At 41.4% G+C, this 27,904-nt stretch overlaps 1 long non-coding RNA gene across 1 annotated transcript; it reads right to left on the bottom strand.

Moving 5' to 3' along the window:
- Nucleotides 1–232: 232 nt before the first annotated feature.
- LOC137665920 (uncharacterized) lies at nt 233–20,181 on the bottom strand. The gene is made up of 3 exons (XR_011048562.1): nt 19,988–20,181; nt 1,612–1,662; nt 233–593 (listed from the first exon to the last, which is right to left on the bottom strand). It is a non-coding gene; the product is annotated as an uncharacterized lncRNA (long non-coding RNA).
- Nucleotides 20,182–27,904: the final 7,723 nt, after the last annotated feature.

The following is a 27,904-nucleotide window of genomic DNA, read 5'->3' as shown; positions in this document are numbered from 1 at the left end:
ATGGTTATTTCACATTTTATGTAGAATCAGAAAAAGTAAGCCTGCAAGATCCCTGATGCAGAACACCAGTTTTGAGGCTGTTTACCTACTCTGTAGAAGACGTGTTTAAGTCCCTGTTCTTTCTCACACAAAGAGTTTTGAAGTCTGCCTCCTTCTACTGAGCAAGAGAAGAGCTCCTTGCTGGCTAGTGACTATTGTGAACAGACCCACGGACAGACACTCAGCTTGCAGCTTAGCAGTTGGATTTTAATCTTTATTCTGGTTAATCCCGACACAAAGCAGAAATGCTCTAATGACAGATGATGAACATGAGAGTGAGTGAACCCCAGTGCTTCTGGCAGCCAGGTCCTTTTTTGGGATTTGCCACGCATATGAGCAACTTGAACTTTCCTCCTCCATGTGTTAAACAAGTATTATGCCCTGCTGGGCTCTTCTGAAATACAGCTGCCTCTCTCTGACCAGAAATTGTGTCATGGCTCTGAGAAGATATCCCGTGCAGTCAGTATTTTCCTCTTGCTTTGTCCTGGCGCTGCTGGTCCAGATGAGCAGTGTTAGCACGTCAGGACTCGGTAGCGGAGAACATTCCATTCCTGCTGTCCTCGTTGGGACCACAAAACCGGAATGAAAATTAAAAAAAATTGCTTTGGCTCAGACACAAAGTTTCAATAGTTCTTTAATTTTCAGCAAACCGGGAACCCTGCCCCTGACTGAATGGGTCATCCTGTTTCCCTATGTGTTTTTTTTAAAGAAGCACCATTGATTCATCCACGGATCCATGCACCCTTCACAGCGTAGGGAATGGTATCTCTCCTGCACCAGCCTCCAGAGCAGAAGCCAGGAAGCCTGTATGGGGAGGGGAGGTGGGAATTTACATCCCTATGCCTAACTCAGAACAGGGTTTCCAACCAAAGCAGGTCTGTGCACAGCACACACTGGCCACGTCCCATAGGATCAGCGGGGATAGAGCACTTCCAGTGTTTCCCCCTTGTATTTGACATATATCATTCCATATCTGTTGGAGGAGGAAGAAGAAATTGGGTTTGCCATTCCCGGGCTCTTGGGTTGTTGTTTGGTGGGACAAACCAGCACACCAGCTGGCACACCTCTGATGTCCTCAGTTCTCTCTGGATGAAATTTAGCTGGGAAAGGTAAAAAAATAGCTTCACTACTTCCAAAATTTTCATTTCATATTGCTAATTCTTTTGGGTTGTGTTGCTGTTTCTCTCTTTTTTTTTTTTCTTTTTGGCAAATAAATGATTGGGGGGGGGGAGAAATCTCTCAGCCTATTATTTATGACTCTACACACAAGGCTGGGGTAAGATTTGGAGGACAGGCAGTGAGAAAGACCATCTCCACTGACACACATTAATGGAGAGTGTGCATACGTGTGACCAAAGGCAGGCTTTCTGTTTTTTTTGTTTTCTTTCTGACTCTACTCAGTGTCTTATATTAAGTTGTGCTTGGGAGGAGGGAAAGAAAGTGAAAGGATCCTCCGTCTAAGGTTTGGGGTTGGGAGGCAACTTGGGGGTTCTGCGGGCTTGAGCTCCATGGGGTGACGGCATTCAAGAGGTCTTGGTGGCTTTGCATGCTCAACTTCTTCAGCATACTAACCTGTGTCCACTGGCTAGTCTTTATGAAGCATTTAATTCTGTAGTTTTAGAGCTGTTGAAAAAGCAAAGAGAAGATTTATAACAACATTTGCTAACTCTAGGCCAACTGGTTTGGCACAGGAAAGAACTATGTTTTTCAGAACAGCTTTTCAACATTCCACTGTTAGCTAAAATGTATGAAAATTACAGTTTTGAAATGACCAGATGTTTTTGCTGAGAAAGAAATAGATGACCTGAAAGGGGAAGATGAGGCCTGAACTCGGGCTTCTATGCTACAACTGTCAACTTTTCAGCTAATGGATGACATGCTACCATCTAAAACTACTAAATTTGTGTGATTAATGTTGCTAAATTGCAGCCACAGTATATTTATAATTTTCTCTGTCAGCTTGATACCATTTGTGCAGCATCACTATAAAAGGTGAAGGAGAGAAAAGGCGATTAATCTGGTGTCCTTGTGCAGAACAATAAGGCACAGCTCTCCTCAAAGCAGAAGCTTTCAAGTGAAATAAACTAATGGTTTCATCTGTTTCATTTCCAGCTCTTTTTTTTTTTTAAGTCAAGAGCAGCAGATCCTTTCCATGTTGTCTGCTTTTCTAGACAGAAACTGAGACTAGAAGCTTTCTTGCTCTCAGCTTCAAATTGCTCACTACAACATGACCATCCAGTACTTTTTATCAAGAGGATGGGGATCTTATTTTGGCCACCCATAATAGTCTAATTGGACTGATCTGTGTTAAAAATCTATGCTGGATTGATGGGATGCTTCAAATGCTTTTCTTATTGCTCTGTTGAGCAGTTACCAGTCAAATGAGATTAAGAATAAAGAGAAGGATTCTGGAGAGAGATGTGATGGTGTTGGGTTGCAATCCTCCTCCTCTACTTTATAGCCATTGTTTAAGCTGCTCAAAAAAAAAATCCTGTAATAGAAAAGCTCTTTTCTCCTCTTCTCTTTCAAAGCAGACATCTGTTAAGGGAGGAGTTAAATGAAGCTGAAGATGGTGGAGGAATCATTGAAACTATAATTACTGCTGTGCAATGTCATTCTCCAGTAAAAAGAAGCCTGTTCCTTTGCAAGGTCCAGCTGGCTGCCTCCACACCCAGTTACCAGGGATTCTTGTGTTGCCACCATTACACTATAGGTGAGAGTAGGAGCACCCTGGAGCTCCCTTACCACCCCCTCGAGAGGTCCTGATCCCACAAGATGCAGCTCACCCCACTCGAGGAGACAGCAGGAGAAGCCAGGGGCAGTCAGCACCTTGGGGATCAAGCCCAGAAAGCCACTGCTTCTGCTCCTGAAAAAGTATCACCAGCTGGCTCTGCTCCTCTTCCAAGAGCGCTGACAAAAAAGCTATTTAAAAATCTGTTTAAAATTACGTATTCTCTGCTTTAGGTTTTGCTAAGATCATTATAGAAGTGGAATGAAATTCCACAGCACGTTTAACATTTTTATTGTTCTTATTTTCTGAGCTTTTCCAACCTAATAATGAATGACTGATCCCACTGGTGATCTGAGAGGGACGAGGTGTAGGAATCACAGCAGCCTGAGCACCACAGCAATACTGTGACTACCAGTTTGGCTACTTCATTGTGCAGGCTGATCCAAGGAGGGATTAAGAGGATTTTCCTTTCCATTTTTTAAGTTGAATGGGCTGGGACAAAAGCCTTTTACTGCATTTCTGAACAAGTCAGGGTATTTAGCAAAGCAGTAAAAATGGACAGCACCAGAGCTGGACTTTGAGCAACATAAAGTCATTTACCATAGGAGATTGACTGTATGAAACCACCCAACTTCCCCCTCTTTGATCCTTTAGGGGTCACTGATGACCTCCCATCTTTCTCTGTTCCTTACAGCCTTCTGCAGGGAGCCACACGGCTGCTGTCTGGCAAGTAATCGGAAAAACGCAGCCTTGGAACATCTGATTGCCAACGTGTATTAAAGTCTGAGGGGTGTGTGGTGGCTCAGATCAAATACGAATCAAACATAAGCCACAGCTTAAATTTAAGTTGACTTTCACCTTCTAACAGGTTTGAAAATGATTGATTGTTTTTAATTCACTCCCCTCCCGTCTCTCCCTACAGATTCCTAATTAAGGGCAGAAGCAAAGGGAACAACTAATTGTTATCACCAGTTTGGATTTCCAGACTAAGAAACTTCAGTTCAGGGAAATGTTGTCCAAATGTTATGCTAAACTGACCCACGGCCAGGAATTCTCAACACTGCGCTCATTGCTAATCTATATGCATCAAATCATGCACATTTTTCCCTTTTAGCACCTACCACTCGTGCCCAAAGGCTGTTCAGCTCTTGACAAAACTTCTGCCGAAAAGGTGATATTTGCCTTTTCCACTAGCAAAGGGAGTGTAGGCGAGGAGGGAGTAAGCCTCATGTTTAATGACTGATATCTCATTTTGGATTACTGACTTGTAGCACCTACCACTGCAGACAGCCGGAGACTTTGTTGACATTTTTGCAAAACCAAGGCCTCAGTACCCCAAAGGTATTAGCTTTTGTGACCCTTTGAAGGCTACTGCTACCTTATTTAGATAGCTTCACCCATATACCTGCTGTTTGATATGTACTTGTTCTATGCAATTAAAGCAATGTAACTACAAAGCTCTTAATCAGGCACAATTTTATGGAAACTGAGTAACAAGGCTGTACAAATGGCTGGCATTGCCGAACACACTTCTGGCTAAGCAGGAGCTCAATTTGGCATATTGCAAAGGGAAAACGAACCCCTTGATTTGGATCAAGTGAAATAGCGTCCAACTTGTGACTAAACACCTACTGCAATTCCTGGCAATTTACATGGCAGCACAGGCACATGTGGAAGAGAAGGTTCATGAACTGGCTCCCAGAAGGGAGGAGAAGGTGGGTTTGTCTTCTTTTCCTCCCTTCCCCTGCCTGTGGTGCAGCAGTCATCTCAGCTGGCTTATGTTATAAAAGACCCAATTTCAAATCTTGCCTGTCTGATTTGGAGGGCTCCAGAGGGTCACCCCAACTTTTAGCTTCTCTCACAAGGAATACCAGACAACTATACCAAGCAATTATTTTATATAGTTTCCTTTTAGGTCATCTTGCAGCTGGCTGTTTCTCCTGCCTGTGGCCCACCCTGGGAATCACTCCAGTCCTAGCACGTGGGGACTCTCAACAGGCCAACACACTGAAGCAGTGTTTCTGCTTTAGGCACTAGCAGCCACAACATGGGCCAATAAATCTTCTGTCCTTTACAGATGCAAAATAGTCCAGAAAAACCTGTACAAAGGCTTATCTCAAAGTAGGTCACCATTAGGTTGATGATCAGATGTATTAAAAGGGTGTTTTTATGCTTAATTGTATTAAGCAGAAATCTACCAGGTTAAAAAATTGAAAGTTCTTTTTAATATGTAGATAGGAAAGGTGTCAGAAAGACAATAGATACTGCCAGCAATCACATATAATAATTTGGAAGCACATTACACCTCTAAATGAAGCCTGTCTACTAGTATCCATACACATAACAGTGTCTGAGTTTATAATTAAAGATCATAAATCATTATGTAGCCAAAGTAATAAAGTACATGCAAGCTACTAACCTAGATACACCATGACTATACCAGTCCTAATCGTCAGGTATAGTTTACAACTCTGCAAAATTTTGGAAACAAAGACTGTGAAAACTGGCTATCAACAAGTAGCAGAAATTTCTTCTACTGGCTGAGATTAAGCATAGAGCTGAATCCCATATGTGTATTTGTGTGTGTATCCACACATACAAACATTTATACAGATATACATTCATGTGTACATATGTATAAATCCTGAGACCACCAAAGATAGTTTTTAATTTTGACACTTTCTGAAGCTAATTTAGATTTTTCTCTAACTGATGTAATGAATAAGAAACAAAGTTTAAATCATTACCAGGATAATTCATTACCCTTCAATGTTTTGAATACTATCCATTGTTTTAAAAAACATTTAGCAAATTATGACTGAAACACTTAAATTCAGGCAATTGTTCAGTACATCTGGAAGCTAACATTTAGTAATACTGATATCATACAAATGAATTACAAAGGAAGACGTAGTGTAGTCAGATTATTCTGTGTGAATGAGATTGTATTTATAAACGATGTATATAGTTTAAAGCCTATATACAAATAAATCTCAATAAATTGTGTCAAAATCTGAATCTTTTTCATTTATTCTTTGGAACAACCCATACAAACTTCAGCTGTGAGCTTAATCTCAGCCAATAGATTTGTTGCTACTCTAGGGTAGCCAGTTTTCACAGTCATCATTTCCAAACTTCTGCAAAGTAATAAATCACACCTGACAATTACTACTCATTTGCTGTATTTCAAAGTTACTTTGTTCAAAAATCCAGTTAAGCTTGTGAAGTGATACCAACTGTACCTTGTCACTAGTTCAGATTACAATTTTCATGGAGGGCATTTCTATTTGGGTGTTTTGGGGGATCGCTGTTTTGTAATTGTGTGCATAATAAGTAAAATCGACCAGATCCACAACTGACTGTGATTCTCCTGAAGACAGAAGAGCTTCCTCCACCAGCCAGTGGAAGGTCCAGGATATTTCTGGTCAGACAGTGTGAAGTTAATTATAACCTTAGAGGTAATTCCCCAACATTTAAGTGGTTGGGTTCTATAAAACATGCTGTAATTATGCCCATTCTCAATATCAATTTTAATCCTTTAGAATATTTTTAAATACATATATGTATGTTTGCTGGTTTCAGTTTCCCTTGTTTTGTATTTGAAGCCCTCAGCTGAGATTTTGAGGGGAAAGAATCGTTCCCATCACCTACTGTGTTCTTTTTTCCTAACCAAAGGACAAAATCCCCATCCCTCTCAAATTGCTGAAGGTTCGACTTCTAGGCCAGAATCCCACAAGCAGTGTGTTTGCTGTTAATCACTTTCTCTTGAATCTCTGTGTTGATTTGGGGTTTGATTGTAGGCAAGGGGACAGTAATAAATCAGAGGCTGGACTGGTGCTGTCCAAGGTAACAGCGTCGTCCTGCCACTCCCCTGCACCCAGGGCTGTTACGACATGACACGACACGATACGACACGACACAACGCAGGTGAATGCTACACCACTCACGCAGCTGATGAGAGCATTACTTCCTCAGCAAAACCCTCCCGTGTTTTTGGGACTTAAGTATCAAAGTCATGACTGGAACCTGTTCCTCAGTTCTAAAGGTAAGGTGACATGCACAGCTCAAAGTACCGCCTTCTGAACCTCGCTGAATCTTAACAGGCCCCCTCAAAAAACTTCAAACCAAACAATGGTTAATATCTATGTTTGAAAAACCTATGCAATTTTGGCCATTGTCTAATCACAGTAAGTTAAAATTCATTCTACACTATTTTAAGTTTCTTTAAACTCCCCAGAAACATACCTCTCTGCTGCCTCAGTAAATCTGGCAGGTTTGAAAGCAAAGTCAAAATTACAGGGACACAAAAGTGGCATTTTTAACAGAGCCTGCATGCAGCCACAGAGATCTATTTGGCAGGGAGGGAGAAAGAGAGATCTGTGTGTATGCTTGCATACGCCTTCACTGTTTCAGGCAACGTATAATAATTTCCCTTGTGAATAGCTATAAAGTTATTGTAGCATTAAAGCTGGATAGACCTACAGTAATGGTATTTCCTGACATTTCCAAGTGTTAAAAGGTCAACAAAAACAGTACGTATGGAAACAATCTCTTGTCATTACATTCTATAGCATGAATTAAATAAACATTTCCTCTTTTTTCTCCCTTCTCCTGTCATTCAATGTAGAAATCTAAACTATGACACCAAATCAGCATGAAACCAGTAAGAGCTTTAATTAAAGAAGAATTCAATAAAAGCGATCTATTCTGTTTCAGTCAGATCTACTTTTTCTTCACTTACTGAGGAGTTAATGAAATTCCAGAAGTAGCCACTGACACAACATGAATCTGTCCAGAGAAAGTCTTCCTCAAAAGGAAGCTTCTAGTAGCAAGAGCCACCCATCTCTAACCAGTGCACAGACTGGTGCCCCCCAAGGCAGTAATGTTTACTGTCTTCGCTTTACACTTTATGCAAGAGCACATCTCCCAGTGAAGCAGTAAGTTCAGCCACCGCCTGGTACACACCGAGAAGCCCATCAACAATAACTTTTCAACTGCTTTTGAAATCAGACTAGGATCCAGCTGCTCCTAACACCAGCCTTAATCTGTGTGGGTCACACATCAATAGACAGCTCAACACTGGGGTGCTCAGTGTAGCTGGGCACTGCCCGTGAGCAATGTCACAGCCTGCTTATCTGGCCCAGAAGAGAAATGCAGCTATTTTTGCAGCATGGATCTCAGACTCCAGCTCTGCACAGTGGTTGCCCTTTCTTAAGAGATTCTTGTATTGCCAGACAGCATGGACTAAGTTTTCAGCGTGTTAAACTGCAAATGCTATTTCATGCAGAATCTTGCTGGGCACAGTGATGATCTACCAGAGAATGACTGGGCTAAAACAGGAGAGATGTGACTTATCTGACCCAATACTGTGGTCCTCAGTCATCTGGCAGGATAGAACAAGGAGAACAACTAACGTGACAGATTTAATGAAGAGCTGTGAATAAAGTTTGAACCAGACTGTTGGCAGCAATGCTCACCACAAAAGCCATGGCACTGCAAAGTTCCCTTAAGCTGGGTGAAAAACAGTACCCTTCGGCATGATGAGTCTGAAGGACTTTGGACAGAAGACAACCACTGCATCTGCAAGAGGAGTGGAGATACGTATTGGCTAGAGAGAACTGACCTGGTGTAACACCCTGGAGACCCCGCTATGTTCAGAAGCACATAGACATAATGTACAGCCTGTATGAAGAACCACAATAACAAGAAAGGGTGAGGGAAAACATATTTTTGTGAAAGCTCCTCAGCTTGGACCACTGATATCACTATTGCTTAGGTTCACTGAAGTTTAGGGTGGAAGAGCCAGCCTTCCTCTGGGTCAACCACAGAAGCCACTTAGCTTCTTTTTGGACCCAAGTACAGAAACCTTCTCCCATCACTTCTCTATTGTTTTGGACTTCCACCACCAATCCTTTAATACCCTGTTCTGGTTGATCCTACCCCAGTTTTCCATCTTTCACTCTTGATTGACCTTGATTAATCTGAAAATGACGACAATACTCATGAAAATACATCAGGAACGCTTACATTAAGTGCAGGCACTCAGTCCCGTGGATGAGGCCACTGAGAATTCAAAGCAGTAATTTGTGCTGCGAACAGTGAAGCAAGGGCTCCAGGACCATCAATCCCATGTTGCAATGACATCTGACAATCACAGTGACCCAGAGAAATGTGATTGCCTGACAGAGACAAAGAGAGGCAACAGCAAACCAAACCTCCAGACAGAATCATTGCTATGAGAGCCCTAAAAAGTAGGTCTGAGGGAGCAGGCAGTTCTGCCAAAGCCAGTGAGAGAGACTTGGAGATGTCTTCTGCTGCCAATTCCTGAAAGAGCTTCCTGTGCTTTCTCTGCATTTAAATAAATAAATAAATCGGACTGCACCAAAGATGCTCCTCACTCCACCACCAATTTCTTTCTTCTGCAGGGAATAACCTGGTAGAGCCCAAGTCAAAAGGGAGATTTCCAAAATGGCACCGCCATCTCTGTGCTGTCCAAAGTGTGCCCCTCTTGGGCAGTACAACCCCACCAATAAGTTATATTCCCAAAATAATATACAGTTGTGTCTGTTGAGGAATACCACAAGTGGCATTGCTCAGCTTTGATTCTGTTGGGAGGTCAGTTTACCATAGGCACTTCAGAGCTTTGGGTGCAGCTCACCAACCACATCTGCAGACCAGCCTATTTAATACTGAAATTTTACTTTGATCTCATGTTTTGTGTGGGTGTGACAATAATTCCTCTTGCGGCTCTTGGCTTTCACCATTAGTGCTGCTTCTCTTGTCCCACGTCTGAAATGGGGCCTGCAAACTGTACTTCTCCTAAACAGAAGTTATTTGCCATGCTGGCTTTTGCACTTCTTGGCCTTCTAGACATTCAATAAGTTATCTTCAAATCGTTTTCCATACACAGAAAATGTGCAAACCCATGCAGTGTTTGCATTGTGCAGTGTTACCTCTATCACCCTCTCTGTCCTAGGGTAAACTTTCCTTGGAGGACAAATTACCCTGCAAACATCTGGAATAAGGCACTTTTACTGTTTAGACCCACTACTTTCAGCTGCACAGTAGCACATACTTAATGTATGTGCAGAGGATGACACTTCCCCACCTTTCACCAGACACGTAGCCTCACACACGTTATGGAAAAAGGCAAGTCTGGTAATGTAACAGTGTAGAGCATAAACTGCTAGTTAGATCTTAAAACACACCCAATAATCCTTGGTTAGAGCAAGATGCATGAGGCTCTGAGGGCAGATTAGGGTCAACTACAGGAAGTTCCATCCCAAACGTTCTTTTCAGGACCTGGACCCAGAATGAATATACGGTAGGAAAAGCCTCCCTAATAAGTCAAACTCTTTCTTCTTTCACTAAATAAAACAAACATTTTTCTAACCTGTATTGTTTCTGGCTCTGCTTACCGCTCAGCCCCTTACTACAGCTTACTTCAAAATTCCTTACTGGGTGTTTGGCAGAGGGAGTATGATCTATAGCGTGACCTTGTGATTCAGTGCACCGCTGTCATTCAGTATAGTGCACTGTAAAGCATAGCTTTTATTGGAAATGAAACTGCATAAATAAACACTCTTACTTTAATGTGAAGTAAAACTTTTTGCATTACAAATTTGCAGATTCAGGTTGGGAGAAATTAGTTATCAGAGAGCCAAAAATCAAGCAGCAATGTGCCTATATTATTTTGATCCTTTAAAAACGTAGCTAATGTCTAATAAATTCTGTTTCAGTTTTGTAGTCTGTCCTGGTTTGGCCTAAACCAGGCCGATTTTCCGTTCAGTGATTTTTGCTTTCAGCTAAGTCTCCTCTAAGTAACTGCACTTTCTGAAACTAACTGCATGTTTGCAGACAGTGTCTGCCTCCAGGACTGATAACGCTCGAAGTTTGTAGTTATCACTGAGGCACCGGTAGGGATGTTGTGCAGTAAGGCTCTTGCTGTACTTAGTCTTAGAGAAACCAAGGTCACTGCTGAATTCCTCACTGCTTACGAGTGAAGAGCCGAAGGGGGGTCGCAGCTGCAGGGGGGAGCAGACAGGGCAGGTGACCCAAAATTGACCAACGAGGGTATTCCATCCCACACACGTCATTCTCGGTATAAAGGGGGGGGATCACGAGGGTCTCGCTCTCTTTCTGCTATGGCCGGTGTCCAAGGAGGACTCCGTCTGTTTTCCTGCTGCCCCCGATCCCGATCCGTGCATCCCTGAATCCAGCTCTCGACCGTCGCTAGGCCCAGCCTGGGCCTTCCCGGAGCCTGCCCTGCAGTGCCGGTGGTGACGTGGCTGACTTCAGGGGAGCTCAATCTTGATTTTGTATATATATTTGTATATATTTGATTATTTCTATTATTATTATTATACTCTTTTTCATTATTATAGTTTATTAAAACTGTTTTAACTTTCCAACCCATAAGTCTCTCTCCCTTTTCCCTTTCCCTTTGGGGGGAGGGGGGGGAATAACAGAGGGCATCTGCCATAGGTTTAATAGCTGGCCCAGCTTTAAACCGTGACATAGTCTTTCTTTAGGGGGAATTTTTGTCTGCACACTATAGAGAACTGAATGGGATTAAACCCTTGTCTGGGGTTCTCTTCGTCCATGCAAACTCCAACCCTCTGCTCTACCACAGTGACTATAAACAGTCACTGGTGGCACGAAGTAAGGAAAAAGCACAGTGAATCCAGTTTTGCAAATCCAATCAAAGGTGAGTTGGGCTTTAGTTATCTACGTGGAATCTCTGTCTCTACCATGGTAGCTCTGCTTTTCCTACATATACTGTCTGACAGCTTGTTGAAAAACCATCTAGCTATTGCATGCACTCTATCACGTGCTTTGATTTTGTGCTTTTTCAGTCCGTTATTAAAGCCATCGTTATTTCTTCAGAATTCAAGGCTGACTGCCTCTAGTGCTCTTAAAAACCATATGGGCAAAATTCAGAGGCATCAGCCTTGCATACTATACAGCATGAGAGGTGACAGTAACAATTATGTGCCTGGAAGGAGATTCCCCAACCAGGCTACAGACAGCTGATATTATTCCAATGTGTCATTTTGAGAGAGGATAAACCTGTCCTGGTCATCAGCTATGTAAAATACTTGGATCATTAAGCTAACTCTGGCAGTATCTTGCTTGTTGAGTTGGTTTTTCTGTAATATATTCACAGTCATTCAGTCAAATATTTGTGCCAGAACCTTCACCCACAGAAAACACCGGTCCTCCCTTCTGAGCACCTCTGTGCTTTGCTTAACAGGTTGCAGTGTCACAACTGGCAGCCCTCGGAGAGCCAGCACCATGCACTCAACCTGCTCTCTGCAGCAGACCAGCCCCAGGGATGTTGTTTGCTCCAGAAAATATACCCCCAAAACAAAACTAAGAGAGAACATAATGAAAAACACAAAGCTGCAGGATAGCAAATACAGTTGCTTTTTCCTTCCTCCATTATTTCAAGGTCATCCCTACAATATGGATTTCATTAATGGCTCAGAGACAACATTGCAGAATTACAAGTTCAAGATGTTATTGGAAAAGCCACTCCATGACTCTTTTTATATTTTTTTTGTAAATATCATCTTTAAAACCAACTTTAAGAAAGTGATTATTTGGTGTGTTGTAACACTGCCAGCAATTGGGCTGAAAGTGAGTATACACTTACGCACTGAGAGCAAAACCAACAGCAAAGACTTTCTGTGCAGCTTTCCCCAAAATAGAAGAAAAAAAGGCAAAAGTATGATACAGAAGCTGGGTTTGAGCAGCAACAGAGTACAGCTCTTGAATCTGCTCAACTGAAATGTCTCTGGATCAGGGTCAGTCACTTCATCTGTGCTTACACACAGATTGATGGAGCCCCAGTCCTCTATTCATAGTTTTCTATTAAATCGCACATACAATTATTTCACAGTGCCATCATAATTGAAAGTCAGCTACTATAACAATAAAGCATAATGCTGTCAGACAGCCTTATGTTAGCAGACTATTAAAATACAACATTTTCATTGAGAAATATACGGATTTCACTTTAAAGAAAGTTTTCAACTCGGTCAGTTATCAAAGTTTCAAGTATACAGAGCAATTACATGAAATCAGAGTGGAAACAAGACATTGCAGTTCTGAAATAAGCTATGAGACACTAATTAGTACTTGGGCTGCAGTACAGCCAGCCTCACTGCTGTCCTTGCAGCCCAAATAACTGCTGCACTCATCACAGCTGAGGCTGGCTGTGGTGGCAGAGGTGGGTCTTCAGCATGGCACCAGCACCAGGGTCAACCTCTCCCTTTGATCATACAGCCTTAACTGTCACTGTGCCCCACTGCACACCCAGTGCTCCAGGACAACCAGATATCCACAATTCAAACAGGTGTTTTTTTTCCATGGCTGGCAAAAGAAAATAATTTTACAGAGCCTGAATTTGCTAGTCACGAAGAAAACTCCCTAGTGTGTAGCAGGATACCATGTCCTCAGCCAGGCACAGTCTGCCTCAGCCCAGCTGCCCCCAGCCTCACTGAGGCTACCCAGCTTCTCTCATCGAGCATGCAGGAAAGCATGACAGGGCTGGCTGGTACCTAACAGGCCCCTAAAGAGCTGTTCATAAAGCAACACTACTGGACACATCACTTGAAATGGAGAACAACAAGAAATATTTCAAATGATGTATTGCACTGCTGCAGTCCAGGACAAAATGACATCCCATGTTTCACCTGCTGAGACAGGAGAGGACCTGCCTGATAAATGGACGCTGTCCAACCTCTTGCCTTGCATCTAAAAAGCTTCAAAAGACAGCTATGAGGCCTCTACTCTAGAGTATATTTATATATAAACCCTCTAACTTTGCATGCTCTAAAAGGTTTCCTTGGTCATTTGTGATGAGCTGCCCTCAGCTGTCCTGGTACTGCCTATTAAAGAAAACACTGAATATTTAAAGTTTGCTTCGGTCTTCTCACACATCACTGGTGTAAGAATATTAAACTCATCCCTTCAGTCTTGTATTATATATTCTTTGCCAGATTATTTTTTAATTGTTTTTGTGTGTGTGCACATATCCCAGGGCGTATGTGCAAATTAAGATTCCTGCCCCATGCCAATCTGGGCACATGCCTCGTTTACATGCTTATTTAAAAATGTGAGTCTTGTCATTTCAATCTGCTACAGTACTTTAGCTCTAATGTGGAACTGGTGCCAGGGTTTTCAAGGGTTATTTTTCCTCTCCGTGGACAAACTGCTATACTGGAGTGGTTACATTCCTACTTAATGGCTTGAAGCCACTTCAAAGAGTTAACCTTCCCTATGCAAATGTTAACAATTTTCTGGTAATACCATTCTACTTAAAATAAAATAGAAAATCAACTGCTGCTGTTACAGAAATACGCAGGTACTCCAAACCATGGCACGATGGCAGAGTGTGTTCTTCAGCTCACATCTGTGTCAAAGAAAAATGCTGGGCATAAGCTCTGAAATAATCAGATTGCTCTGGATATGTTTGCAAGTAAAATGAGCTTTACTGTTAGGTCCATGTAATTGTCTCTCACAGCATTCCCTGTTCTTTTCCCTTTGCGTGGTATTACAGGGAGCAACACAGGAAGCCAGCGCTATCCACCATGGCTAACAGAGCAGCAACAGCGGTCTCGGAGACATGTAGACAGCTCTGAGGCCAAAGCAGAGGCCCAAAGCATACCAGAGGGTAAGAAGTGTGCTGGCAACTGGGTGCAACGTCTGGAAACCTCAATTCTGAGATGTATAACTTCTTCTTGCAGATGCTGAGCTGAGTGGCCAGAGCAGTTGTCTTCAATTATGGTGAGAGCCAAAGAGCGGAGAGAAACAAAGAGGGTAACAAGAACTAGGCGCTGTTCTGCCAGCTCCTGAAAGATTATATGTTTATTCATTCAGTTAGTTACCAAAACACCAAGCTTTTTCAAGAGAAATCTAGACTTTGTATATGTCTGTGTGCAATACGAGTGCACAAACTAATCTGCATCCAAGATGGTAGTTAGCTACAGCAGATGGCAACAATACTGATGTTGATTATTTATAACACCCTCTTGGTCAAAATCCAGGAACCTGGCATGTGTACTGAAGCATTCTGAATTTCCCAAAAATTATCATCACTAGTAACTCAAATTATCATCTGCAGAGCACCCAAGTATGTACTTTGTAGCACACACTGTCCTTGTCCTAAATGCTAATAATCCATTTCTAAATGTCACTTGTCAGGAGAGAGGACACCTGGGCAGGGAAGGTTTAGGGTCAGAAGTGACGAGATTTATGGCAGAAAGATCTTACTTCTGCTCAGTAGACACTGGCACCGCTTCAGGAAATGTTGATTAGACAGTGAAAAGCTTAGCTTTGTTCTTTGTGGAACAATTCACTCTAGCTGGACTCTCCACACTGAAATCTATTGTCTGTGAAGCAAGTGACAGGCAGAGGATGTTGACTCAGGCTCAGAGTGAGACTGTTAACTCACCCATGTCCTCACCATCTGCTGCTTTCAGCACTGCCTTAAGCCATGGAAAATGTCCCTTCAAGGCACAGGCAGTGCAGCTGCGAATAAAAAAATGAGATCAATTTTAGCTCTGGCCCTGCGAGTCTCTGCATCTGATGCCATTCACAGCGCCCCTTTCTGCACTGCCTCAGGTTTAAGCATAACTTACTCCCAAGACTCTGCCTCTCCCCATTGGTACATCTAATGTCAGAGGGCATCATCCCTCCCTTCCTCCTGTCCATCACCTGGTTTGGGTCTCAGCCACCCTTCCAGAGATGCTCTGCCACAACCTTCCTTGGTGCAGTAATACCCAAATGCCACCTGTTGCTCAAGGCATACTGAGGAGTCAGACCAAAACAAAACTCTATCAGTCCATATGATTTGTCTTACCATGCAAGGGCAAGTTCCACTGCTGGCACTCAAGCACCTTGCGATTAATGTTTTTCCCTTTACTGTATCAGGTCTGGTTCAAGCTGTGGATGTTAGTTAGTTGACACTGCCCTTTTACTTATACTCTAAGCTACCTTGAAAACTCTGGGTGGCATTAAATAACAAAGTATGTGCAATAAAATAAATGCATTGTATACACCAGCAGGATAACATTCTTTAAATGGCTGGAATCCCAAGTAAACCATGAATAAGGAGCAGCATAACACCTTTGGAGAGAACAAATCGGAACCAGCCAGACTATGAGTTCTTGGCTTTCCAGCATGTAAGAAATCAGTAATTTTATTTGTCGTAACTTACAACAGGCTTTGAACGTTTTTCTCCTTCCTTGACTAAACGAATAAATCAGAGAAATTAATGGTGTCATATGCAAATGGAGACACTACCAGTTCAAAACAGGGGGAATACAGCTTAAGGCCTGGCTCTCTCAAATTTTAAACTTCTAAATATGAACAAAAAGGACTGGTATGATTAATTTTGCTACCAGTTCCAGCACAAAGTGGAGGTAATAGACTACAGCAAAGAGAAATCTGTGGAGCTTATATCTGGATATCCATCAAACGCTGTAAGCAGCAGGACTACGAACTGTGCCCATATGATCACACCCTTCTGGTGGACTGAGGGGCTTTTGTTAAGCCTTCAAAGGTTCAAAACATGCTGTTCTGAAGTCCACAGCCTTTTGAATCAATGGTTTGTGAAAATAATTCACCAACACACACAATGGTTCAAATGCTATAGTATATAACACAGAGTACGGACTTGCATCAGTCATATTCTTGGTGTTCAGGACACTGTGGGTTTAATATAAATTGTTTATCAAAGAGAACATTACCTGGAAAGAAAAGAAGTTTCATAGATTTAAGTTTTTCTTCCAGATAAATGTATGCCTTATGTTTGAAGGTTACTAATACCTTCTACCTACTACTACTACAAATTGTTCACATTCGCAGGGCTACATAATAAAAATTATACCATTGGAGTTCAAGACGTATTAAAAAAGCAACAGGCAAAACCCTACCCAACAAGATATTTTACCTTTGTAAAGACAGAACTTGGTAAAGCACATTTCACATTTTCGTCAACTAATTTCTACTCCTGATCAAATACGCAGATGAAAAAATATCACAACAGATTGTTCAAAAGATGGCTGTCAAAGATTCCTATTTTTCTGCAAACATAAACATAGCCTGTGATTCAGCAAATGGACACAACATTTTTATGTTTTTGTAGTTAATTTTTCTAACTCCAACCACAATTAAAACTTTGAACAACCAATACATAATTTATGCCTGCTTCATGTAAAGGCGATTTGCTAGAACCAGAACAGTTAACTACAAACAGTATTTATTTCTCCCTCTAGCTGCATCCTATCTTATTTACAATCTGACAATCTGGTTTACAATAGTTAGCTTACAGATTTGTAAGAGTCTTATGTGGTCAAACAAAGAACATGCCCTTTAAAATATATATTTGAAGTATTGTCCCAAAATAATAAGTTATGTTTATTTACCTAAAATCTGTCTCACACATGCGAAGTATCAAGAGTCATTTGAAACTTAAAGATCCATAATAAAGTTCTGAACAAGAAAAATAAAGGCTATGAACGTACGCTTACAACCACTCTATAATTATCAACAAGGCTTTCTTTATGAAACTCTTGTTTCTCTTAGTTGCTGCTTTAGTTAAATCCACACAGGACTACAGAAAGGGAAACATGTCAGTTCCTGTATAAAATACAATGTTTTCCCTCGATGGCAAGAGGAAAATCATGATGCATAAGAATTCTTTTAATATATTTGCCTTTAGAGTTTATTGACTTTACTTCTACTGGTATTTTACCAGGTAGGAATAACATTTAGTTACCAAAACTGAATCCTTGCTGACTTAAAAGCCCATCGATTCAACTACATTTTTGAACAAGTTGTATTAATTTAAGCAGCATGAAGTTAGCTGGGCAGAGAGAGCTAGGTCAACCAGCTATATTTTAAAGGTTTTCTTCCTTAAGAATATCAAGCCTAAAAACAGGTACCATAAATCAGGATTCAGTGACTGAAAGGTGGAGCAAACATCCCTCTGGGATAATAAATCAAGTTAGTACTTGAATTTGTATCATCTTAGAACATCTTTCACATTTATTTATTAGGTAGCTGAATGATTTTATCTTATCCATGTGTAGCCATCTAGTTCTGCTCATATCAAGCTGTTCCAGACTGCATCCCTCTGAGCAGTAGCCTGCAGCGTGTTGGAAAGAGGCTCCCATTGATGAATATGGTTTTGATTTTGGAAAAGTGAGCTGTCTGTCTTTATCATGGATTAAGGTATCATTCGAAGGTACACAGTACGCTCGGCTCAGAGCAGGCCAAGGTAGTCCCCATCCCCGCCAGCCCTCCAGCCAGGCTCTCCATCTGGTTCTCATAACACTCCCCAGCTACATTTCATCTCGTAAGCTGAAGAGATGACACTAGATTAAAAGCAGGCCCAGCAGCAATAGGTTTCAGAAGTCAGGGCAGGTATTCTAATTATGTAACACATGTAGTCATTTCTGGTACATAAATTGGCTTCTTACCGGTACATATTTTATTGGTATCGATTTCTCCAAGAACGGACACTTCAAGGTAAATGGCATCAGCCTGTACCAACACACTGGGGTAAGGAAAACTTCTGTTTGTGTTTTGCCTCTTTAGTCCACTTTTAACTACCTTAAAACACCAGTAAACAGCAAGTTGCCTGAACCCTTGCAGCCATAAAGACATCATTCCCTGGGCAGGAGATGCTGCAAGAGGACTCACATTTCCTGAACTGTATCTTGTCACTTCATTTTCCACACCATATCCTCCACCTTGCAACAGAATTCACCCCAGCACAGATCCTCAAGCTCACATGAAGGCCCCCGGCATTCAGTGGGATTCAGGGGCTGTAAGCTTCCTTAACTGGCAGATCCTGTTGCAGCGCTGGGGACAATTGTACCAAAAAATCTGATTTACAGTTGCCATAGGTACTATTTCAAGAGCAGCATACAAAGCCATATAGCAAGCATTACACTTGCTCAGTGATATCCTTCTGAGTATTGGCTGAAGTTACTTCCATTGTTTTTGAAATAAAAATGATTTATTTAGGCCCGTGTTCAGGAAAGCATTCAAGTAGAAGTTTAAATAAAATAAGCTAGCAGTAGAATAAAATAAATCGTCTAAAGTACACTAAAATATCTGGCATGGAAATTTTCTGACCCCTTTTTAGTAGGTTTTTGACATAGTTAAAACAGAGCAGAATTAATGAACATCCTAATGCAAGGAATCACATGGTTTCTCCAGTAAATAAAAGGTAAATAGCCTCTCTGAGTTGAAAACTGACAATTTTAAAACACAACTCCTCCAAAATCAAAGCAAAGTCAGTTTGCTAAAAGTGGTGCAAGTCAGGGGTGACTGTGTAAGCCATTTCTCTACACTAATGAACCAAGCATCAACCCTTCGTGTGCCCAGCAGACAACAGGGCTTATCAAGCGAAACACTGAATTTCTATTGATTTTGCTGTAACTCAAGCCAGCACCTAGTGCTAGTGGCATGTCAGGATCTTTCCACAGGAACAGTTATATTTGTACCTGTCAGTGTTCGCGAGAGGGCACGGAGACACCGCACGCAGACCAATATGATCGTTAAGCAGATCTCGTTTATTTACGTATCTGAGGGTACATTTATACTATTCTATTGAGGGTACATTTATACTATTCTATTTTTGTACACACTGTGTACATGTCATTTCTATTATGATTGGTTAGTATGCTTTTTTCACACACCTCTATATTAGTTCTGATTGGCTTATGCTAAAAAGTTATATCTTGCAGGTGCTGCATTCTTTCTTATTTTTCAGCTTCCCCATATCTTATTTTTCTCATAGCCAAGGTTCTCAACTTCCCCCATATCTTGTCGGTCTCATAGCTAAGGCCCTTGTTCTGTATTATGATTGGCTAGTTCATCACCACCCCATTACCACCCCCTGGACATGCCTGGACATAGCTTGTTCAGTACCTCGTTCCCACCATTGTCCCATGGGAACCCCACACGTACCAAGTGCCAGCTCAGGCATATACCACTGCACACCAACCTATTCAAAAGTTATTGATCAGCTCCATGACTTCTTTTTCCCCCAGCAAATGAACACGCAGTGAACTAGCAAACTGTTTTGATACACAGCAGACTTGAAAACTCCCCAAGTTACCTCCACCTACTAGGGAGATTTTAGCAGATTTCTTGGATTTCTCACTCTTATGTAAACCAATGTGTCAATAAACAGAATACCTTCATGCTTGGTATGAATCTCGTATTTCTCCTGAACTGTCCTGGAATCCTGAACTTCCACCTGTCGGACAAGAAAGGAGCGTTTCACAGAATTTACTGGTTAGTGGAATTTACCCTATAGGATTCCTCTTTTTTTTTTTTCTTATCCCACAGGAGGGTAAGGCTCCAAGACTGTTGAAAAAGTTCAGCGGGGGACAGCATTATACAACCTCGGTGCACACTGTAGCCCTATATTTAAGAACACAGTTACAATTTATTTCCATGGCCTGTTTTCTTTTTCAGCAGCCTGTGTGAATTCTTTCAGGATGACTTAAATCATTCAGCTGCACCCATTGTGTTGGATTCAATATAGAGTGGACGAAGGAAGGTATAGGCTGAATGCCACCCTGTCTTTTAGGAATTACATGCTTGCTAGAAGTAAATTATGGTGTATTATAATACAAAAATATTGTCGTGAGTTATTGTGGCTAAACACCAAAACAAAGTAATATGTGGCAACATCTGATACACAATTGACTTAAAGCCATTTACTCCAAGGAATTAGTTACTAACCAAAATTATTGCCATTAACTTGTTCCATAACAAAACTTTGCACAAAAAAAAACCAAAAACGCTTTATGTGGTCATGGAAAGCCCCGTCCTTAGGCTAACACTCAGCTAGATGTTGTGCCATCCCTCTCAGCCTCATCCACGCCACCCAAACTGAATAAACCGGGCACTTTACTTTGAACTTAGTCCTCCCCACCCAGGCTCCAGCTCTGTGTTGATCTGTTCCTGCACTCGGTGCCACAAGCCAACTTTGCACACCCAGTGCTCCCCATACTCTCTGAACTTCTCTCATTTAGTTTGCCTTTTCATTTCACCCAGTTTGTTTCCCCAAGCCCTCTGGAACCATCCTGACCAGAGTCTCGGATGCTATCACAATACAAGGTGAAAAAGGCTCCATTCTGAAAATGGAAGAAAGCGGAGCCTTGGAAAGAATGTGAACCTTTCTAGAATAAATAAAATATTTTAAATGTTATTCAAATAACTTGCTTTCATCTCTCTTTTTATTTCTTTAAAGTTAATTGGAAAGAAAGAAAGAAGTCACCAGGACACACATTCCAGGAGTCTCCTTGGTATAAATCAGGCGGCACACAGACTGCACACCAGTAACAATGAAATGACCCCTTAAAATACTGCATTTCTTGCCAAACATAACTTCTTCGAAGACTTCAAACTTCACCACTGGCCAAAATCTGAGAGCTGAAAGTCCTTCTTTTCCTAGTTGAAGTGGGAGCACAATTCAGAGAGAGGAAACAGGGCTAAAGCAACCCATATCAGCTGCTGTTTTCAGCAGAAAAGCAGGTCCAATAGTTAAGAAAGAGACGGTCTCAGCCTCTAAACCCCAAATTCTCCTCCAGGATTAAAACTATCAGACTCCTGTCATCAGTAATTGGGGTCCATCTCTTTCCCAGCATGCCTGTGGAAACCACTCGCACTTTCTGTGTTTGGCCTTCCCTTCCAGAGAAGATCCAGCCCTGGAGCCCTCACTAAGCCAGAGTCCAAATCAGAGGGTAGAGGAGTGATGTCAGAACTGGCTCGTGACGGACCCATTTGGGCTGTACTGCAATGGTCCATCAATACACAGAAATCAGAATCACAGACGTTGAACAGTTTAATTTAAAAATGAATGGAAGGCAAATACCACAGAGTCTTATTCCTTCCACTCTTCAAGTTTACAGTTTTGTTACGGTGACTCCTGTGCACTTGATGGATTGGATACTAATGTGCCACAGGAAACAAAAACAGATGACTAACATTAGCCAGTAAGTGTAAGCAGCAGGGAAAGCAAAAATAGGCTGTTTTTAGCTCCTCCCATGTTATCCAGCTATTCAGAATAAGCACAAACACTGAGAAAATTATTCATAATTTGCACTTAAATAGAATCTTCTATTAGAGGGTATCACAGCACTTTATGACTATTAAATATTTGGTACTAATGGGATAAGAGTCTGATACTCATCTGCAGTGAAAAATGCATCAAAAAATAGGAGACAGTCAAACTGCATAAATGTATATTGCACACACCACTGTGGGTGTCACTGAAAATATGGGAAACATTTAGAAAGGAAAGGGAAAATAGCTGAAATATAAAATCCTTTATGTCGTAAGACTTCAGAAAATAGCTGCTCATAAATGCTTTTCCTTCCACTGCTTTCTACTGGGGGGGGGGGGGGGGGGGATCCCCTCTCTCCACAATCTACCTCTTCAAAAGAAAATGAGTGTTTGATTCCACTGAAACAGTTCAGTGTCATGAAACAGATCTCCATTGTTTTGAGGAGAGAAAATTCCAACTGTTTTTCTACCTCTTCTGCTCACATAATAACTGTCCAAAGCAACTTGAGTTAACAAAATAATTGCACAAAGTGAAACACTTAAATCCAAAATAGGACAAACAACCCTGTCGCTCTCCCTGCATCCTGCACACTAAACCCCTGCGAATGCAGAAGTGTCATTTGATACTACCAACTCTCTTGTGGAGTTTGCCACTTAGCATCTGTGCCTGTATTTAGAAAAAAAATAAAATCAAATCATCACTGTACCAAACAACAGAAAATGGTTTAGTACATAAAGTAAGGTTCCCAACTGGTCTATGTTGGGACAATTATATGGGATGTGTACCAAGCAATTAGGGATAAAGCCTAAGAAGATTGAATGCCTGTTTTGAGGGTTCCAGCAGATACCCTTTCATTTCACATCAGTCTCCCAGTCCAGTTCACAAAATAAGCTGCTGCCATCTTATGGAAGAGACCTTGAAAAGCATTTGGTCCAACACCAATTCTGCTCTTCCTCCCTTGCTGCATTTCTTCATCTCCCTTGGTTTACTCTGTGATTAATAACTTTATTTTTAAAGAATTTTCTTGCTTTGCAAAGATCTGCCTATTGCAGTGAGTTCTTCTCTGTGGAAGTTACTTTCTCACCTATAATTTTACAGTAATTTTCAGAGCAACCAGGAAGTCGGGTGGAATAGTGCACTGAGAAAGGGAACAAACCAGCCAGGCTGTTAATCCTGACACTGCCTCAGACAGAGGTTTCTTGTATGATACAACAAAAGCCAGCTGGAGCCGTTCAGCCACTACAGGATAAAGTAATCAATTTTGCCCTGTCTTAAGGCAGTCATTCTCTGTGCTCCATCTCTGGCCTTCTCTACGTGGCCAGTTTGAACCAGTTTAACTAAAGGTGTGATTTTTAACATGCTTACTAAGATAAATGAAAATATGCCTGCTTAAGCCTGAAGCCAGCATGTACATAAGGGTTCAACTTCTCCATCTGTAAGGCACAAAGAGCTGCATTTGCAGAATGTCAGGGAGCTTTGCTGAGAGATTTTGCCTTTGATCTGAAAGGGAAATCCCTCCACAAGCTTCTGTATTACTGCATGATAGAAAACTGAGATTTCAGATAAGGACTGCCTGTGAAAGGAGAGTGGTCAGCAAGACTAAGACACTGTATTTGTGTTAATGTAGGACACCCACAAGTTCACAACTCTTTTTGTGACCTAGGACACAATATTCAACTTGAACATCTAAACCAAAAACATTTTTGGAAGGAATACTATCAGCATAAGAATCAGAATAAATGCATGAGAGAAGCCAAGTGTCCTCCTCACCTCCCACAGCAGTTAACACTGACCCACTACCAGCAAGCCTGAGCTCCACAGCCCTTCTGGGGCTAGCACCAAGGGGTAAAATACAATCACTAGTCAATCACTTACATCCTTTTATCTGACCTGGCCTGAGCTCTTCTTTTTCCTCCTCCCTGTGAAAGAGTTTCCAATTCACTAATAACTAGGGAGAACGTTAAAAAATTCCTACTGAGAATAACAGCTCTTAGTATCCAGATTTTTAAGATATATTAGCTAGATTTAGGTAACTTGCATCCAAGAATCCTACAATAGTTAGCTGAGACGATGTCTGGTCATTTGATAGCTATGTCTCATAAATACTGAATTCCACCAAAATTCCACAAAGTAGAGAAGTCATGGTCCTGTATCAGTATCCAAAAGGGCAAGTAGGAAGATCTGGAGCTATACAGATATTAATCCCAGACAATGCAGTAGAAAGATGACAGTACGCTATTAATAAAGAATGAAAGCGCATTTTAATCACTGTGCTGCTAGGAGGCACGAACCAGAGAGCAGAACTACAGGGACTGAAAGTGTCCTCCTCACCTCCCACACCTCCTTCACCTCCCTTTCACCAGGGACTGAAAGGATTGCTAAAGGCTTTTATAGCCTTCAGAGTTGCATGTAACTGCACAAAACGGGTTTGGTGAGGGACAAATAGCAACATGAGATGAGTCAAGAGCATAAGTCTTTAAATTAGATTGTTCAGAAGGTAGAATAGCTGGCAGAATTAAATGGTTTTAAACATAGTCTATTGGAAATGGATCTCATCAGGAAAATCTGCTTTCCTTCTTTGGGGTAAACACAAAGCAAGTGGTGAGGAAAACGACGCAGTTTTTAGGAGTTTGACATGTCATGATCAGATAGTCTAAAGAAAAAGCCCACACTACACAGTGTCTGTAAGCCCCAAGCTCAATAGAACAAACTGTCATTGCTCACAAGGTAAATGTCAGCCAGGAAGCTCGGACAGTAGCGCAGGCACGGCACTGTGGGCACCCCATTTACATAAAGAGTTTGTAAAAATTTTAAGTAACAGTCAAAAAAAACCAACCCAACAAACTTTGACAGACTGTTGAGAAGAAGGGCAAAGAAACTCTACAGAGACATCAGGATCATTCGGTAAGATGTGTCCATTGAAAGAGCATATATATCCAGCACACTCTCTCTACATCATTCTTTCCAAGAACAAAACTGTAACTGAAATCTGCTGTAATCCAGAGGAAGCACAACTGCATCCTCTGTCTTACCCAAAGTCATAGCACTAGAGCAACAGTGCACAGCCAGCCTTGGATACACAAACTAATGGCTCCTGGGTCAGGCCATAATCCCTGTTTCCCCATACTCCCAATGCACCTAAATGAAGTTTATATAGAGCATCACTGAGCTATTACAGGGAAGCTACGACTACTGAACTAGGGGGAAAGAACTGGTTGGGGTCAAGGACACTAGGTGGGAACTCAGGTATGTTAGTTCAAGCTGCAGGCTTCTGACTTCTTGTGCAATTTTACACAAATAATTTGTGCCCAAATACTCAAAGGGAGTTTGCCACCTAAATGCTTCTGCAGAAATCAAGACCCATCTTGCAGGGACTCAGTAAGCCTATCTCAAGGCACTGCAGAGGGCTAATGACTGCAGAGAGCTCACACGCTATGGTAATGGATAGCTGCAGGTGCCCAAGACAAATATGCTATCTTATTTCTTTCATATCAGCTTGGAAAGTCTCATTTAGCAGCATTTCTTAGTTGTGTCTGAAAATATCTTATTATAACATTCACATTGGTATTTAAATAAAAATTCCAGCACTTTCATGGCCCCTTATTAACTGAAGGATATAAAATTTCAGTAAGGAAAGGGACTATGCTTTCAAGGGCCCACTTAGTCTCTAATCAGAGCATAAAAGAAAAAAATTTTTTACATATATATGAGATATGAAAAACACATTGCCTTTTGTCTTTTTTTCTTTTTCTTTTACTTTTTTTACTTTCCTAACAAGCTCCTCCAAACAGCTTCATTTAAAATGGTCTTTCTATAGTGCTGTGTTTTCTTTGGCAAATTTGGAGAGCTGCGTTTTGGGATAAAAGTAAATTGCACCAAAAGACCAAAACGGGTTTAGAAGATTTGACAGGACTTCATAAAAATCCATTGTGCATAGGCAAAGGGGGAGTTTTTCAATAGATCATTTTAAAGATAAAAGCTCTGGAGGAAAAATTTCTGCTTGGTGGCAAACTCACCTAACCCTTGCAAAGCCTACAGGAGAGTCTGCAAGGGAGGCAGAGGTTACAGAGCACGAGAACACACACAAACTCTCACATCTTAAAGTTATTTTACACATGATTACGTATAATTTTTCGTACAATGCACACATGCACTTGAGCAATGGTGTAGTCCTAAAGAAAGACCTTTATGTCAATCTGTCTTGCAAGCAGCTTGCAGCTGGGGGAGGCAGAAAGGAGCAGTTTCTCTCCATAACCTTCACAGGCCTACTTTTCATTCCCCACCCCCCTCCCCGCCCTTAATTTGCTCCCTCAATTCCCCAGATCTGTTACACTGTAAAAATATCTAGGGATCAAGGGGGATAAAGAGTGCACCCTGCTTGCAAGGATAGACGCAGAAGACCTTGCCTGCACTATAGGTGTAGGTCAAGCTGCAGAGCACTTCTTTTCCAGCCCCTCTGCTATCGCTGATAGCTCTGATAGTGCAGGATGGATTTCTGTCTCTTCTGTGGGAGAAGACAGCACTCTCCTTCAACACAGTACACATTTCTAGAGCGCGATTTGAGCAGCAAAACGTTCAGAAGGTACCCAACCTCTTGCTAACAGATAGCAACTGCTTTTTTTAACAGTTCCCCTATTACAGATATCAAAGTAATCCTTCTTGCAATGCAGTGTTTGCATTGTAATTTGCAAGTAATTACAAAACTATCATAGTATTCTTCAGAATAAGCTGCCATTAAACTTATGTTGCTGTCTCAGTGCTATGTAATTTCTTCCCTTCCTATTTTCAGCCATGCCTATAAGACTGAACATCCCTAAAATATTTCCAATCTAATCTCCTTTTATTACTAAATTAACATTAGACCTACAACCTTTCACATACAGGGAAACCGCACTAATGTTAATCACGTACATGTGGTCACTATCATATTAACAGCAGCCACTCTAAAAGATTTCAACTGCGCAGTGCTGCCCGGGCTAAATACGGCAGGAAAGCGCATGGAGCCATCAAGAGCAGGCCTGGGTCAAAACAGAAGCTTAAGCCCAGAGCAAATGAGAAAACATTAATTTAAATAACTGAATTGAAACAATTCTCAATTATACGATTTACTTATAGATAGAGAAAACACTCAAACACCATCTGCCAGAAAAGTTAGGGGCTCTTCAGAGTGTTTCCATGTTTCTTCAGCGTTTCCCATCAGCGGACTTGATTCCTGCTGCGTTGCAGCACAGCACAGCTGGGGCTGATCATCCCCGAGGATTTGCCTCAGCTCAGGAGTGGCTGCTAACACCACCACAGCTTTTTCGGACTCAGCTAGGAGACAAAACTCCAAGCAGACATTCTGAAATATCTGGACTACCACAAGGTCATTAAACTAAAAACTCAGGTTTTAGCAAACAAAAAAAAGCCTTAGAGGTGTTTTCCTGTATACAAAGTAGAAAGACACAGAGCAGTTAAGCTACTTTCCTCAGAGCCACACCAAGAACTCAGTCTATTACAAGGTTTAAGCTTTTTGATATGGTTCCTTTCCACAGACACTGATGCATTTAAAAAAAGAGGTACAGGCTCAGAGAGAAATTACATTACTAGTTCTGTACTGTATTGCCCAAAAAGAAAAAAAATTGAAAAGGCACCACTTCACAACAAGCAGCTTTCCTGTCCAGCAGGGAATGCAACTGCATCTTTATTTTACATGTCATAAATGAAACCATCTTTAGCTTGATTTCATCAGGCACATAGGCATCACCTGGCAAACACAGGTTTCAGTAGCAGCCCCAGCTAAGGGAACATGCTCTCATTACAGCAAAGGAAATAAAGGTTAAACAGAAGGACAAGCTTTCTATTATGAAGGTTCCAAAAACAGTGGAAGAGGTTGTCTGTGGAGGCAATAAAATCTCCATTGTTGAGTTTCTTGTAAGAATATTTTAAATACATGAATGGTTTGAGTGTACTTGATCCTTTCTTAGGGTAGAGAGAAAGCCTACCATGGTGTCTTAAAGTCCTTTCCTGCTCTGTTTTCCCAGACTAAGTCTGCAAAC

The sequence above is a fragment of the Nyctibius grandis genome, chromosome 7, assembly GCF_013368605.1.
Source record: "Nyctibius grandis isolate bNycGra1 chromosome 7, bNycGra1.pri, whole genome shotgun sequence".
Taxonomy (NCBI): domain Eukaryota; kingdom Metazoa; phylum Chordata; class Aves; order Nyctibiiformes; family Nyctibiidae; genus Nyctibius; species Nyctibius grandis.
The sequence above is the reverse complement of the archived record's forward strand: the minus strand, read 5'-3'. Positions and strand labels throughout refer to the sequence as shown.